Source organism: Pteropus medius, unplaced genomic scaffold (assembly GCF_902729225.1).
Source record: "Pteropus medius unplaced genomic scaffold, Ma_sr-lr_union100, whole genome shotgun sequence".
Classification (NCBI taxonomy): Eukaryota; Metazoa; Chordata; class Mammalia; order Chiroptera; family Pteropodidae; genus Pteropus; species Pteropus medius.
In genome coordinates this window covers 10,614,053-10,631,995 of record NW_024349801.1, presented here as the reverse complement: position 1 = coordinate 10,631,995, position 17,943 = coordinate 10,614,053, and the positions used below count along the sequence as shown (strand labels likewise).

At 39.6% G+C, this 17,943-nt stretch overlaps 1 protein-coding gene and 1 long non-coding RNA gene across 20 annotated transcripts in view; both read left to right on the top strand.

Annotated features, from left to right (window-relative positions):
- Positions 1-17,943, top strand: part of WWOX (WW domain containing oxidoreductase) — a 932,057-nt gene that overhangs the window by 20,114 nt on the left and 894,000 nt on the right. The window lies entirely within an intron of this gene.
- Positions 2,136-3,993, top strand: LOC120622778 (uncharacterized). The gene is made up of 2 exons (XR_005658556.1): positions 2,136-2,236; positions 3,062-3,993. It is a non-coding gene; the product is annotated as an uncharacterized LOC120622778 (long non-coding RNA).

The following is a 17,943-nucleotide window of genomic DNA, read 5'->3' as shown; positions in this document are numbered from 1 at the left end:
TTTTTGCATCTTTCACTATAACGTCTTCTGACTGCCTTCAGTTTTTCTGCATGGCTGTGTTGTGCAGCAGGGTGGCCATGGCTTCTAAATTCAACCGATTTCAGTTCGAGAAGCTTCTATCGGCTGAGAGATCGTCATCGCATTCCAACTGGCATTACGAAAAAAAAAAATGCCAATTACAACTTTATCTGTTAGTGAAGGAAGTTTCAGTTTTAAGTTCATGTACAGTTACCAGATAGCGCTGTAACAGATCCATACTGAGAAATGTCTCAGGGAGCAGAGGCAGAGTTTTGGCAATAGTTACCATTTTTTCAGCCTGAATAGGTGACTTGGGAGCTGTGGTCTCTGTTTATGAAGGTCTTTTTTCTACCGCGTCTAGCAATTGTATCTTGCCAGGTGTTTCTCTTTTATTGCCTGTTGGTCTGACCAGGGAGCAAGAGGAAACCAGTAGTGTGTGCGTGTCATTATCCTGGAACTCTTAGATGTACCCCAGTGCAAACATGTGCATCTAGCGTTCACGTGTTCCTTACACGTTCACTTATTTATTAAGAAAACAGAAATTTATTCATTTATGCTTCAGCAGTCAGAAGTCCAAAATCAGTTTCATTGGACCTTATGAAGTCGAGGTGTTAGCAGGGTTGGCTCCTTTAATCGCTGAGGGGATGGCGGGGGGGAATCGATTTCCTTGCCCGTTTCGAAGCTTCTAGTGGCCATCTGTGTTTCGTGGCTTGTGTTCCTTTCCTGTACCTTTGAAACGCATCACTCACTTTCTGCTTTGACCATCACATCACCTTCTCATTTAGTCAAATCTCCCTCTTAGAAGGAGCCCTGTGCACTTCCATTTAGGGCCCACCTGCATAGTCCGGGATAATTCCCACTTCTCAAGACCCTCATCTTAATCACATCTGCACAGTCCTTTTTTATAAGGTGACATTCATAGGTTCCAAGAATTAAGATGTGGGCCTGCCTCAGGGACCAGTCTTCAGCCTAAGATGGAAGGTGATGGATTATCTCCAAGAACTCTTTCATTGGTAGCATCAAAGACTTCTGTCTGTACTCTACCTCTTCCTTTCCTAACTGGTTCTTTGGGCTGAGTGAGTTTGTCTGGAAAAAGTCTGGTTTAGCGTGCCTCAATGTTCTGAATTTGGGAGCAGCTCTTTCAGTGCCTCATTTCTGCCAGTTTGAGTTTGAAGCAGAATTATATATACAGGTCTGGAACTTTCAGTGTATTGCTACTGAGTAACATGGTACCATATGATAATGGTTAAGGGTGGGGAACATTTTCATGCTTGCTCATTCCTCTTGCCATTTGGTCAGGAATAGAGCTTCCCAATCAGGACAGAGGTAAACTGGGTTCTGTAGCCTAGGTCTAGCCCCCCGATGGTTTGTTTGGCCCACACAATAATGGCTGATAGTATTTTTTGTTTTGGTTTAGTACTTGACATCATATTAAAATCAGGATATTTTACTTAAAAGTAATCTTGATTTCTGAGTCTTGAAAATCCAGAAGAACTGGGGACATTGGGTCCCTGTGCCCACCAAGGGGAATTGCACTGATGCTGAGTCACGCTGACCCCTGCAGGCTTTTTCCCTGCAGACAGGCCAGAGTTTTTGACCTGACCACGTCCTTGCTATTATGTGCCCCGTCCTTTCGGAGACTTGAGTTTAGAGCCCTGGTTTAAGGTCTGCAGCGAGGGGTGTGTAGAGAGAGTGGACTGTGGCTCACAGCCACAGACTCGCCCTTTATTCTGTCATTTGTGCAGTCAGCAAACATTTAATGACTACTTAGTTCTAGGTGCCAGCCAGGATCCCTGACCTTAAGGAGCTACACACTAACCAAAATATTAGCAACTCAGTCTTTGTGTTTCTAGAAAACATTTAAATTTATATACTTTATAGTATAATTTTTTTAAAACCATACATTCTCCTGTATACATGTATGCCTCTGAGTAGTTTCTAATTATTTCTGTATTTTTCTATTAGTATTTAAAAGTACACGATGCTAAAGCTTTCCCCTTCCCCTCCCCGCCTGCCCCCGCTCTCCCAATTCTTGGGATGACATCTGCAAATGAATTACCAAATATGTTCTTGTAAATTAAGAACTTTTGCTATCTCAACTGATGCCTTTTTTTTTTTTTTGTCTTACTTTTAGTCTCTGACTTTTCTTAAGCTTCATTAGCACTTACACATCTTCTGAATAACCATAAAGGAAGGCAAAACCTGCAGTAGGCACAGGGTGAGTGAGAAGTCACCATCACTTGAAGAGGAATGTATGGATTTGCTAATTTATATTACAGTTCCATTGCTTGCCTTGTGGTAATAGGCATGCAGCTGTATTATGATTTTTTTTTAAAGCTTATGCCATGTCTTTTGATGTTCATGCTCACAGTCTAAGCAGTTATATACTGTTCAGATAGTACGTGCAAAAATTAGTGGTTAGTTTGAGTGGCGCACTTTTTTTTTTTTTCTTGTGGACAGATTTCTTTTACAGTTCTGGCTGGCTTTTCTGTAGCTCTGTGCTTTGCTCCGGGTTTTGACTTAGCCCTGGAGCTCTCGGCTCTTCTTTCCTCATGCTGCTGACGGTATAGCTGAGCTTTGCTAATGCTGGTTATTAATCTGACAATGTATACCAGCGAGGTTTTATAATTGCCCTAATTCTTCTTTGCTCCATTCCATTTCCCAGCTCCTCAAATGGGGTGGCAGCTGCAAAGCACAGTACTTGAACATGAGGTAGAGAATCGCAGTTTAAACTTCGAATTTTACATTTCGTTGAGCTGCAGGGAAATTAGTAACATTTTTGGATACTATTTGAATCTACAAAGTCCAAGCAAACTTTTTATTACCTATTATGTAAAAATTAAAAAGTAGCTAATTTTCAGAATTTTTAAATTTTAGCATGGCACACTCAGTCTTTAAGGAGTAGTAGCTTCTAGATTTCCTGTTTTAGTTATTATAAAACTTGGTCTTGTTTGAATTGAAGAATTTAATAATGTTTAATTTATTAAAGGATACTTTTTAAAAAGACTCTAAATATCATGTGTTCTGTCTAAACTCTCCACAGAGAAGAACATGAAAGTGAAATAATTTCGAACAGTCCCCTGAAGAAGAAATGCTGATGGTTTTGAATGAATATAAAAGTTGAGTGACTGAAGCTTCTGGACTGTGCCTCACAGGAGGCTGATCATAGGGATACCAGCTTATAAAAGCAAGGGGGTATACTTGGAAGTCTGAGCTGAGCTGAGCTGGGAAGGGAGCGAAGCATTACAGAGTCGTCACATGTAGAAATAAGTGACTCCAAGTGCACGGTCAATAGAACACTTCCATCCTCCTAGCAGATTTTCTGGGTCTTGCACCGGTATTAGGGAGCCACCTGTGCTTTCTTAAACGTTCCTTGACTATTTTCTTTTAGAATGGCTTTGGTGGGCAGAATGTACTCTTGTGACAAATAAGAACCAGCAAACATAGTTAATGTTGACTTTCCTATTTGTGTAAATATTGATACTGGATTTCAACATCAACATGCTAGCAGGATGGCTTTCTTTTTAAGCCTGTGTTAGGAAACTATCTGCTAGTATTGATAGCATTTCTGGATAGTTATCAGAAGTATTTATTTAGAAATTTAACCACATTTTAAATCCTAGGCATTGCAGTAAATGATAACATGGACGTTTCAAAGACTATATTTTCTGTGCACACTTTTCTTATAATGCCTGATGAATTTTACCTGTTCTCTATGTCTTTCGGGAACCATTAAACCCTCTTTCTTTAGTATCTTAACTTTTTTTTTATCATGACAATTGGTAAGAGATTTTTCTTTTTTGTTACTTCTGTTCTTCAAAGCACATTTCTGGCTCATGTCTTTATTCTCTGTTTAGCTTTATATTTTACTTTAATCTTTCTGTACATCAGTATCTGTCATCATGGTATTTAAGCTCTTGGAAGAATCTGGCAGTTGCTAACTTTTTGATAAAATAAAGCACTCCACTGTTGTAATGTTTTGCTCATGTTAAGTTGGAAATTCACATTATTTGACTAAGGTTGTGATGATTTAGGCGCTGTTTGAAATTAATAGCAGGGAATATTTTCCTTCTTGTTAAGAGGGTAACTTTGGTTTTAGAAAGCTTGATCATGTTTCTTCTCCGTAGTAGATGTGAAAAGAACCAGGAAAGCATGAGGATGTTTATAACGTCGTCATACAGTGATCCCACTCTGCAGACGAATGCAAGAGAGAAAATTCAGAAGAAAGCATTAAGCTGAAACAAGAAATTGTTTTTTGGTGACATACACTGCTGATAGCACAGAGAGAGTGGAAGAGGGCAGACGGGATGCACAAATAAGAGAGAAAAGGTGTCTGCACATTGAAAAGTCCAAATGCTGTAACAGTGCAGATGCTGCAGTGTGGACAAACCTGGCTGCACTGTTCTCTGTAAATGAAGACATGGCCTGGCTGAGAGACAGAGGGTGCAGACTCTACCCTCAGGCCTCCCCCCTGGGGTGGAGAGAAAACTCACCCACGTGCAACAATGAAGGAATAGTTATTTACCCAGCAAAGTATTAACAATTACAGATCAGCATCTGAAATGTGAAACACGACTTTTAATGTTTAGTTCATGATGCTGGCCTGCTTCACTGTGGTTGACTGAATGCAAGAAAATTTCTTTCTGAGAAGGGTAGGCTCTAGCTACCTTGAAAATGAACATGTGAGATAGTGTTTGAGTTTCTTTTGGAAGCATCAAAGAGCAAAGTACAGTAGAGAGAGATTTGATTTTCAACTATGCAGTCGCTCAAGTTTTGTTATCCCAATAAAGGGAGTTTTGTTAATTATGTTCAAATGTTAGAGGCCAGCTTTGTTGACTTCTGTAGATTTGATGATAGGAGATTCTTCCATTCTATTCAATGAGATTTCTTTCTTCCATCCATGACCTTGATCTGAATCAGGCTTTCTTTTTTCTCTACTAAATTTTTCAGTTGTCAGTAGGCTAAAAGAATAATTAGAATGAAAGCATTACTGAAAAAACATTTCACTACAACTGACGCCCAAATATAATGTGAAGGAAAATGACATTTATAGGCATGTCTGTCTGATTCCTTTCCCACTTGATGTGAATTCTTTTAGGAGTTGAACATATAAGTACATGTGCAGTGATGTGACTTTTGAGATCTCTAGACTAGAGAATTCACCTTTGCAACTGGAATTTATTCAGCCCGCAAAGAGTGGTAGATGATTGTTTTATATATGCCTGGTATTGAGTGATGGGTAGGTGTGATAACTACGTATAAAATTATATTAAAGTCCAAGAGGTGCTTTTATGAGGCAGCCTGGAAATGGCATCCGATTTTCTTATGGCTTTTTCATGTCCATTTTGATGAATCTATTTATTACTTCTATAATGAGTAGTACACATGGTTGGTTAGCTAAGTTATTGAACTTTATCAACCTTGGCTGAAATTCACAATGCGTGCCAAACTTGTTGTAACATGTAAGAAATTACATCTGGGCTAGAAGGTTCAATAATGATTACTCTTATAATGGAATCTTTTACAAAGCATGGGATTTCAGGATATGCCTATGCTTTTTAAAAATTATAATGATACAATGAAACAAAGAATAACATATAGCTGAAAAAAAAGTATCCTCTTGTAGTATACATTACAATTTATAATAGGCTTATTCAACCCCCAGGACATAGTGAAAAAGCATCTTGTTTCCTGTGTGTGTATTTTGGTGTTCACTGTCACGTCTCTCTTAGACCTCACTGGTCTTAATCATGTAACTTCTGAACTCTTTTGAGTTGAGGGGACAAAAACCTAATAATGTGTTGTTAAGTCACATCCGTTTATAACAATAGAATTGTGAGCACAGATTGGGCCATTAGCACAGCGAGAGGTGTTGGGGCTCAAAGGACCCAGTAAATAACTTTCCCCTTCCAAGTTATGAGCTGATTGAGAAATAAGACAAATAATAAGGCACATGAAGACTAGAACATCACCCTAACGACTGATTAAGTCGGTATTGGAGAATACAGTTTATATGTGTGGGCTGGTGGGCTTTCTAATTCTGAACACCAGAATTAGACAGGGTAATTGGTCAGTGCTGGGTCCCTCCAGACCTCCCTGAGGGCAGAGTCTAGCTCTGAAGAGTGCACCACACAGCAGAGCTGCAGAGGATGTGTGCTGTTTGTAAGAGGAGGGAAAGGCAGGCTGTGTGTGACCTGTTCTCAGTGGCAGATTTCCTAATCACATTAAGTTGTGCCTTCTCCCAAGGGCAGGAATAAGTGAGGAGAAGTGGGAAGGGCCAGGGGTCAGGGACAGAAACACAGATGGAGGTTCCTTCACCTGACAGACACATCTAAATGAGAAAGCTGCCTTCCTCACCCCCCAGCAATAAACCACTAGTGTGGTTAAAATGGTTAAGCCTTGGGAAAATTAGACTGCAACATAAATGTGTATCTACTATTAATACCTAGTTCTTAGATTGTGAATCCTCACTCTTTTCTTGGATAACAAAACGCACCTTTTTATACTGCAATACTTTCTAATTTGCTAACTCTGGGACTTTGGACTCTATTCTTAATCCCTGAGTGTCAGTCTCCCCATCTATGAAGTAGGTACCATGACTCCAGGCTCATAGAGTCGTGAGAATTCAAAGAGATAAAATGAAGCACCACACATGATGTCTGTCACCTTGTATTGTTCACCATGAGTTGCCTTATCTATTGTTTTGTTTCTAAGACTAAGTTTTAAATTTATTTATATTCCAATTTTATTTTATTTTATTTATTAATTTTTTAAAGTGCAAATTTATTTTTTTGAAGTTTTTATCGTCGACAATTTTATATGTATGCCAACAGAGAGAATTCTGTTTATTCTTAAGAGGTAGAAAGGAACTGGTTTAAGATGCACCTTTGTATGAAATGGGGAAGAAAAAATCACTAGAGTTTTAAATCCATGAACCATCTTGCCGAGAGATAGCTCCACAGTTGTCAGTCTCTGTTCTACTTTGGGTGTTGAATAAAAATTTGACTTTCATTCGACTGCCCTTTGGTACTGTACACAATTGCCAATGGACAACAAAGGGATTTATGCAAAGCCATGGTTTTGTGTGCTCCAAGTGGACAGTATCCACACTTTTAACAAAACAGACAGACAGTTTTGTTTTTAACAAAACAGTGCAGGTTTGTCTCCCCGCACCCCCCCCACCATGTCCATTGAGCCCTAAACCTTTCCCATCATGCGTGAACATCATGAACAAAGAGGAAGTGAAAAGCACAGAGCAGGTCAGTGTGAAAGGGAGAGGGCATCACGGTCCAGGGAAGTGGGAACTCTTTTTGGACAGACCAGCTCTATAAACGGCTGAAATGATGACAGTCGTCCAGAAGGTGGTGGCTGGACCACCATCTCTGGGAGAGCTGATGGCTGTGCCTGGGAGAATGACAGCACAGCCCACAGCAACGCCACTCCCTCTGATAGCACTGCACCACAGGAGCCAACCCAGCTTTGCTGATGGTACACTATGCCTTTTAATTACTCTGTCTTCGATGAAATACTTCTTTTTAATTTCATTAAATTTACTTCTCCTATTAAGATCTGTACTTGCCAGTGGACGTTTTCAACATGCAGCTAAGTCTTTTTTTGTTGTTGTTTGTTTTTTGGTGCTTCATTAGAACTCAGTTGAGCAGTAGGGATGTGCATGATTCGGTTAGCTCAAAATAAGAGCGTGAAAACCAAAGAGGAGAGGAAGCTGAACCTGGTGCATTCCAGCGGTGGCCAAGTGCACATTCCTTATGGACGTTAGGCTCCCTGCCTTTGACCTGGCAGAACAAGGAGCAGTTAAGAAAAAAGTAAATGTCTCTGGGTTTAATTGAACTTTTCCAAGTAATAAAGATATGGTAAGAATCCATATCTCTTGATTGAGTATTTTTCGAAATATGTTTTTTCCTCCCTGTATGTTAATAAAACACATTTGGGGGAGCCCACTCTGAGAAGCCAGCAGGCATCTGCCTGACTTAAGTAGCAATCACCCAACTGCCACGGACCGTAATCAAGCTTGTGAAAACCATGTGCTCCACGCTGCAGGAGAGCAAGAGTAACGTGCTTAATGTGCCTCTCCACCGACGTGAAGGGGAGCACAGGGGGAAGATGGGGCTTCTGAATTGTGATCATCATTTGGCATCTCTATTACCTACAGCTGCTCAGAGAAGTGTCTACCATGCCACGTTTCCTGCAACCCTTAACGTTTGCAAAAATAATGCCTCTGATGGAGGCAAACTCTGATGTTTATACCTTTGGTTGGTTGAATCTTTCATGGTTTGTTCTAAGGAAAGGTAAACAGGCCATGTTTAGAATATAGTGTTTATTTCTGGATGGAGCATGGATAAGCTAAGGGCTGGCAAAGTCATCAGATTATGTCCCAGGAGCACGCATTATTTAGTGGTGGAAGAAAAGGTCTATATAAATTAGTTCCTGCAATAGCTATCCAGGAGAGAGAAAACCTGGCTTATGTCAAGGGACAGCACTGGGACCAATGGACAGAATTCTGCAAGAAAGCAGCATTCTGCTGATTAAGATGGAGGGTAAAAACTTCTGTAATGATTCAAGTTTTATAAAAACTAAGGTAGTAACTTTTAAAAGATTTCTGTCTTAGCTTGGGGACCCCAAAAGTAGAACCTGAGACAAAGGCTTATTTGTAGATAATATGGGATGGAATTTCAGAGAACACAAGTGAGTGATGGTAGATTCCATAAGGAAGGAGGGAAAGGCAATGCCAGGATGTGTTACTGAGTTGATCAGTGCTATGGGCCACTAGTGCTCAGTAACAGGGGACTGTCTAGGGAGCTTTATGAAATGCGTCTCAGAGCTGCCTGCCTGCTGAATGGAATGAAGGATGTGTTTATTCATTGTTTTCCATCTGTATCAGGCCAGGGTAGCCCCACAGATATAAATGCATCGGCATTTTGGGTTGCATGTGTTTGAGTCCCAAGCAGGTTTCTGCAGGTATCCCATGCCGCAGTGTCAGAGAAACCATGGTAGGAATGGAGGGATCCACACTGCAGCCCCAGGTGAGGCCGTCCAGCTGCATTTGTGTGAAGTTGGTTGAAAGCTGTGGGGACCTAATGGTTGCAGCAGTACATGGAATAAGATGGGACTGAGAGAATTTGAAGTGTGTACGAGAGGTACCCAATAGAGCCCACCCCTCGCACCATTACTCAGCCCAGATATGAACAGTTCATTACTTAAAGGTCCCCTTAAAGGTTAAAAGACTCTGTCAGGAATATAAAACAATGCTAGTTTGTGATGAATTCTGGAGCTCTCATCCACTGCTGTAGAAGTTTGCTCAGGTTGCCATAACAAAGTACCACAAACTGGGTGACTTAAGCAGAAATTTATTGTTTCCAAGTTCTGGAGGCTAGAAGTATAAAATCAAGGTGTCGTCGGGGCCATGCTCCCTCTGAAACCTATAGGAGAAGGATCTTTCCTTGCCGTTTCCAGCTTCTGGAAGGCTCAGATTTTTCTTGGCTAGTGGAGCACAATACCAGCCTCCCCTCTGTCTTCACATGGTATTCTCCTTAATTCTCTTCACATCGTCTTCCTTCCATGTGTGTCTGTCTCTGTGTCCCAACTTGCCCTTTTTATAGGGACACAAATTATGTTGGATTAGAGCCTACACTAATGATCTAATTTTGACTAATTACTTCTGTAAAGGCCCTATTTCTAAATATTTAAAGTCACATCCTGAGGTTCTGGGAATTAACACTTCAATGCATTTTTTAGGGTGACACAATTCAACTCATAAGAACCAGGCTATAAAAGAGATATTGCTTTATAGTATTGATGCTACTCAGATGAATAGCAGTCATTCAACAAGTCCTTCTTCTAACAAACACTTATCGAGCGTCTATTGTGTACCTAGCACTTTCCTAGGACCTGGGGACATAGCAGCGAACCAAATATTTTTAGCCCTCTGGGGATTATTTTCTTATGACGAATGATTTTTAGAAGTAGTTGTTCTTTTGTCCTGTTTTTGTCACTCATTAGGAGCCCAGTGGGGATTTGCCTGCTTTCCAGTAACAGAACAGGCTTCCTTGAACAAATGCATTGCTGGTCACAAAGGTGTTTAAGCATAGTCTGGGTGGCTGCTCATTGAGGATACTGCAGAGGAAAATTAAGTGCTGAGCAGGTTAAGGCCCCCTTCTGACACTGAGATGGTAGAATTGCATGGATGGACTTGCTCTGAGACTATTATGTATATAATACTTGACTTCTTTCTCTTTATCTTTCAGAGGAACAAACAAAATGTTTTCACAGATTTCTGCTTGGAAAAGAAAAGCCAGGCCACTGAATTTTAACTTTTTTTTTTTTTCATTCTATACTTCTTTGAGAATTTCACAAAACCTCTGGCCCCTTTCCACAGGGGAAAATAAATGTATTCATAGCCAAGCATTTGTGTGCAATGCGTAGTTTTGGGGTGGGAAGAAGGCTAGTCCATGAACACTGAATTAAGAAATCCTAATACTTTTCAGGAACTGTAATCATTAGTAGCAGTTAAATATATGTACTTGCTATAGAGAGCCCTTTCATAAGAAAATCATTGAATTGAATAGAATGAGAAAAAAATATGCTTAGAGATGTCGATGTTTACTTTTTATTGTAATGGTCACTTTTCTGATAGCAATTTATCAGCATGTAATTATTAAAGTGTTATTGACTTCAGAATTACCCTTTGCTAAACAATAGAAATTTCCTAAAGAACTGGCAGGTAATGAAAAAAATATTCAGTAACTGACAGCCTGTCATAGTTGAATCTAAAACCTAGGGGCAAAAATACATATATTCTATGTAGTTTCCATTTCTAGACCCTGGATTTCTAAATTCTTTCTTATAAAATTTTAAATTTCTTTTTTTTTTGAAAGATGCAGTCCTCTAATTACTGATTTCCTTCTCTTTGTAATCTCTTAATAGATCCAATTTTCACACTGAAGATAATTATCAAAATTCCTTTTTTGGTGGTCAGTTAATGTAATTAATTTATGAAAACTAGAAAGGTTTGATATTAGAATTAGCTGAACACTCAAGACTTGACAGTTCTTGTCTTATTCATGGAAGGTACATGGTAAATGTTTATGGACGTTGATTCAGGCTTTGCAACACTTCCAACAGCTTTTAAAAGTGTAATAGTTACTGCCTCTGTGGAAATAGAAATTACTCAAATATTACGTGATGAAAAACTAATGTTAGTTTAGTTAAAACAAAACTGTGTAGCAGTGTGTTATAGCCACAGGAACTCCTCAGCCAAATGTTAAGTAAATGTAATGAAAACATTTGTAAAAACATTATCATGCTCCAAAAGAACTAGTAAGGCCGGTTACCCCAGAGTAGCTGGATGTTCAAAGACACTTGGGTCGTCAGTTTCACAACGGTTTTGTGGTATCTTGATAATACTTCACCGTGGATGTGATCACTTATCTGGAGCCCTAGAAAAGCATCATTTTGCTTAAGTGTTTGTTGCATGTAGACCATTGCTCGAAGTCACGATCATGGGTGAATCACTTTAAGTGAATGCTTTTCCTCGATGCATGATATTGTGCTATTTTCCACAGGAAGACAGAATCAATACTGTTGACTATAATAGAGATTTGCATTTTTCTAATTTGTTATTTAGGCTGATCTGAGCAAAGATGTTTAAATTTCCATTTACTTAAACAAGATGGAGTTCTTGCTATGCTGAAGGAATATTTTTAGCTTGGTAATTTACTCAGAAACTGCCTTATTCAATATTTGATGTTAAATTTGAACTAAAACACATAGCATCATATGACATGGGTCCTTACATTAACATTTTGTTGGACTGGAAACAGAATCAACACATTAGTCATCTTAATTCATTTAAGTTGGCTTTCTCTAGAATTCTGGAATCCAAAAACAACACATTTGTCAATTTTACATACAAAGGGAGAGGCAGGATGTAGTTTATAGTTAAATATCCAACTTTGCAATGAAAAGCCAATGCAGTTATAGTAAGTCGAATGAAATTCAGGGTGAAACAAACAGTATAATTAGATTTTGATGCAAATTGAATGCTTAAAAAATTTGTTTTATATTTGTTAGAATGAGATTCTCTTTATAGATGCTTTTATAGAATCTTCTAAACTGTCTAAAATTAAATTTTCTTTGGTTGTTATCTACATGGGTTCTGGACTTGGCTGTTATAATTATTAACATTTTCTTTCATAGAAAATCTACAGGTCAGAGTCACCTTCATGTCCTTCCATATTTTGTTCATATATGACTTCAGGTCAGCTTAGAATTGAATGTTAAAAGTGCATTGTCTATTCCAGGGCTTGGCAAACTATACAGTGCATGGGTCAAATCCAACCTCCCATGCCTATTTTTGTAAATAAAGTTTTATTGGAACTCAGTGACATCTATTCATTTACTTATTATCTGTGGTTGCTCTCATGTTATTTTAAAACAGCAGAATTGAGTAGTTATGACAGAGACTACATGGCCTGCAAAGCCCATAATATTTAATATCTAATCTTTTACAGAAAATGTTTGCCAACCCTTGGCTTATTCTATCAATACATGTTTCTCATATAGGGATTCCTCTGATAAAATTTCAGAGTTTTTAAGAAAACAAAGCTCACCTGTCTTAAATAATTGGTATATTTTTTTCATTTAATAAAAAGGGCACCGTAAGGTATGCTATTTCCTTTACCTTGGTTGCCAGGAAGCTTAGAACTAACATTTAAATGCTCAAATAAGTAACCAGCTTACTTCAGATTCTTGGTAGATTTTTTTTTTTTTTTTCTTAATATGGGCACACATTTTCACTTAAAAAAATCAACGTTTTGAAGTATGTCACATATAATAAAACTCGTACATTTTAATTATACACATGGATGACTCTTGACATATGTATATACCCAGGTAAACCACCACCCTAATCAAGATATAGAATATTTGCATCTCTACAGAAATTTTCCTCTTGACTTTTTTATTTCCTAGGCAATTTGTCAGTCTCCTCCCTACCCTCCACCTCTTATCCCAGGCAACCGCTGATTTTCATGTTATTTTAAATTCCTGTGTTGTGTGTGGGTGTGTATTGGATATTGCTTTAAGTACATTTTAGAAAGAGTTGGGGCACCAGTTATTAATTCTTGAATAGCATAGCTACTATAGAAGCTAAGGTTCATTTACTCTATTTACCTTCCTGTTCAGAGTTTTAGATTTCCAAAGGAGAATTTGAGGTGTAAACCACATGGAAAGCATTTTAGCTAATGTTGTAAACTAGTGTATTGAGAATTTGCTACTTGCCCAGAGCTCTGCATAGTTATTATTTGATTTTCCTAACAGCCCTGTAAGTGTACATCTTAATATTCCGCTTCTGCAGATGAAAACACTGAGGTTCATAGAAGTTAAGTATATTAGTTTCTTGGAGCTGCCATAACATAGTACCACATTATGGGTGGCTTAAACAACAGAAACTTATTGTCTTCCAGTTCTGGAAGATAGAAGTCTGAAATCAAGGCATTGGCAGGGTTGGATCCTTCTGAGGGCTGGCAGGGAAGCATCAGATCCAGGCCTCTCTCCTTGGTTTGTAGATGGCTGTCTTCATGTTTACATGGTGTTGTCCCCATATGTATGCAGTGTCCATATTTCCCCTTTTACAAGGACAGCAGTCATATTGTATCGGGGCCCACCCTAAAGACCTCACGGTAACTTCATTACCTCTGCAAAGGCCCCCTCTCCAAGGAAGGTCACATTCTGAGGTCCTGGGGCTTAGGACTTCAACATATAAATTTCGAAGCGGGGGACACGAATCAACCCAGAACATTCAACATTCTTTTCAAGGCTCAAAGGCTGACAGAAAGAGGCAGGGGCAGGAGTTCTAACCCAAGTCTGTCTGACTCCAAAGAGTGACACTTACAGGGCAGTGCTAAGAAGAGGAGATGCGGCGCGGGGGAGCCGACATCCACTTTGCTGAGGAGGAAGCTGTAAGGAACTTTACAGAGCCAGGTCTTAGAGTCTAGTCTGTACCCTCCCAGTTCACTAGCTGTTTGACCTCGGCTTTTCTGAGCCTCAGTTTTCTCATCTTCACAGTAGGGATCATAGCATCATCTGCCCATGGTGTTGAGGGTTAAATGGGACTGTGATGCAAAAGTAGTGTGTCCGTGTGAAGCACCAGACAGTGTGTGTCGTTAGAGAGAATCTTGCCTTTGAACAAGCATCTGAGGCCCCGGAAGAGTTTATTAGAACACAGATTGCAGGACCCAACACCCAGATTCCCTGACTCAACAGAGGTGAGGCAGGGCCTGACAATGTGCATTTCTAACGAGTTCCCAGGGGATGCTGCTGCTGCCTGTCCAGGTACCACTGTTTGAGTAGCAAGGAACTAGATCTCTCATTTGCAATATGTTTTCCAATTTTCTTAAGAGAAACTCCAAAGAGAAGTTAGATTTCCTACAGAAGTCTCATCTACTCCATCTCAGTTATTTGCCTCTTTTAGGGATGATAGAAATCCTTTGATTTTACTTTCTGGTGGTTGAGAAGGCTTAGGGGACATTGCCTTTTCTCCTTTTAGACTGAGCTGATCTGGTCAAAAGCACCAATATATTAGTCTGCTCAGGTTACTATAACAAACTACCATAGACTGGGCAGCGTAAACAACAGAAATTTATTTCTCAGTTTTGGAGCCTGGAAGCTTAAAATCAAGGTCTCCGCAGGTTTGCTTTCTCCTGAGGCATCTCCCTTTGCCTGGCAGGTGCCTGCTTCTTGCTGTGTCCTCTCATGGTCTTCCCTCTGTGTGCACATATCCCTGGTGTCTCTCGTCTTAGAAGGACACAAGTCCCATTGGATTAGGGCCCCACCTTCATGGCCTCATTTAACCTTAATCACCTCCCTAAAGGTCCTACTTTAGGAACAGTCACGTCAGGGGTTAGGGCTCAACATATGAATTTACAGAGGACACGATTCAGTGCATAAATCAGTAGGACTCTTAATCCACTTTTCCTCCAAGAAATAGCTTAAATTTCATGCTTATTTCCTTTTCTGTATCTGTCTCAAAACAGTGAAGAAGAAAATCTTTGTAACAGAGCCTCTAAACCCTTATGTGCTTGAGGGGCAGGCTGCAGGCTTGAGCCAAATGAAAAATCTAGTTGAGCATGCTTCCTCAAGCCATCTAATCTAGGAAGGAGAATCTCCATTAGACTCTTCTGTGGTTCTTCCCCAATTGCATAGGCTCCCACTGCTGGAAGCTGAGACCCCCTCCAGGTGCACAGTTTGAACTAAGCTCTGTGCAAGCCAGTGTCCTCTGTCAGGGCCTGAATGCCTTCACCGACTCTGAGCACTCTCTGTCCTCTTTGAATTGAAGTTAAGCCTAATCCCTAATGGAGCATATTGCCTATGTGGGGCTCCTACAGGGCCCTCTTGGCCCAGAGGCAGCAGCTGCATGAGGAGAGCCAAAGACAAATTTACAGCTGGCTGAGTCTCCAGGAGTCAGGCAAAATTAGCCCCAGCTGGAACGCTGTCTGCACATCTGACGTTCACGCCAAGCAGGTGCCTTGATCATGGCCGATGGTTAGATTACACGTTTCCTGAGAGGTAAAGATTTTAAAATTGGTATGTTTCACCAATCCCTCGTTATGGCGTTCCAAAACAAAATGTTATCAGCCTAAAAACTAAACTCTTCTTCCCCTTGCCCTCTTCTGAGCGAGTCTGATTTTGTTTAGGCAGATCTTCTCAGGTAGCTTAAAAAAGTGATGGAGAATTTCTTTTGCAAATTGTAGGTCCCTTAGGCACTGTAAGCACAGAGTGTGTTATATCAAAGCCTCAGACTAGTAATGATTGTTTGTGCTTTGTTCTGTGGACCCTGGCTTGTGGAAGGGAGTGGAAGTCAGTGCTGCTGGTGCCTTCCACCCAGGACTGGTTGTGGACTGTTTGACTATTGCAAGAGAACTCACCAGAAGCAGAAACTCATGGCTTCCTTGATGATGTTGTTTTTATAATTTTTAGAGAATTGTATTTAGTTGCTAACTAAATATTTCTTCAGTTGGATTGGAGAAAGATGGTTTAGATTCCATTAATGCATTATATAGGGATGATAACTAACAATAAATTAAATACTGAGCTTATTTTTTAAATGTCTATGATACAGATGTTTAATACCTTACATAGAAAAAATATAAGGTAGGATTGTAATTGGTGAGATTTTTGTTAATTATGAATGGAAGAATGTGACATTTTGTTTGGAAAGGTCAATTTCTAATCACGCAAAAATCTCATAATTTTACAATTAGTATGTGTCTTTATCATGACATAAATGGGTATTACTCTAATGATTATGAAACTAAATCTTATTAAAAGTGATATAAATACGTCTCTAAATGAAACCGAGTTTTATGAGCTTCCCTGTAATCCATGATTCTTCCTTCCCTCCCTCCCTCCCTCCATTTCCCCTTTCTCCCTCCCTTCCTTCCTTCTTCCACTCATTAACCCAAATGTCACAGGTGCATCACTATCCCTGTTTACATATGAAGGAACGGAGGTATAGAGGGTTTAGATGACTTACCTACGCTAATAAAAAACCTGGTTTTGAACCCAGGTTTCCAAGTTATAAGCCCAAACTTTTCTTTTAATTAAACATTTTTATTATTGTGTAAAATTTTATTTAGTTTTTTAAAAAATACATTTTCAGGTTGAGTTGAGATGGTGTCAGTGTTTGTTTTAAAAAAGCAAAGCGACAACAGGAATACACATGGCCAAGCCACAGTTAGACTTTATAAAACTTAAAGTGATTATGTGAAAGATATTATATAAGAGAGTGACCTGGTTATATAGATTATCGGGGATACTTTTTTCTTAATGACTACAAGGTAAAGCTTATTCTTTAATGAGGTATTTTCTCATTTAACTCAATTTGCTTTAAAGCCCTTTACGTGTTATCTTCTTATTGTACATTTTGAGTAAATTTTTCATTTTAGTTGTTATTGCTTCCTAACCAATCTCAGTAAAGGTCCAGTTACCAATTTCGTTACCAAATAAGGAGTTGTCGGAGTCATCGATTTTAGGACAGGGTATGGCAGAGCCGGAGAGCACAGCATTCATGGAACTCTGCCTCGCGTCTAGCTTCGAAGACCGGATTTTAGTCCTACTTCCGAGAAGTTGCATCTTAATAGGTTGTAAGTGATGGTGAATGAAAGTCAGTTTGGACACTTTAAAAGTGAACCTCAGAAAACTGCCGAATTTTCCCAGCCTGGTGTTTTGAGGACCTCCACATGACTTTGGGAGCATAAAGAATTTAATCTTTTTCAAGAGGCAAAGGAATATATGAGTGTCGAGGTTGTTCTGAAAAAATAAAAGGAGGCTTGAATTAGAAAGGTATTTACGTTGACAACAGTGAGGATGCAGGATGGAGCAGGCTTTTCATTCCTGGAAGCGCTCGATGGAATGAGGAAGGTTTTCTATTTTGAAGAATTCCTTCCTAACGATTTCTTAATTGAAAGGAGTAGAAAAACATTGAGACAGGCTGATTGTGGCTTCCAGTGATAATTAAGAAAGTAAGAGAAAGGGGTCTTTTGGGGGGGCAAGTACGGGAGCAGGACCTTCGTGGCTGCCCCTGTTTGCTCTAAATCATAAAGAACCCCATCTTGAGCAGATGACAGAGTAACGGAGGCCGCAGTCCTGAAAGGAAATCCTGGCCCAGCTGTGAAAACAATGAACCACTCAGTAACATAATACAAGCATGCTTGCAGATTCCGAGTTGGGTTCTCTTCTCCTCTTGAAGTGGCTGTAAATTAATCCATCAAAGTAAAAAAAGGCCTAACTTCAGGGTAAATCTTTCCACTTCTAAAACCAGAAATGCTTTTGTTCTCTTAGTAGATATTGCTGTGAGTGTGGAATTATGAGGTGCCACCGTGTGTGTGTGTGTGTGTGTGTGTGTGTGTG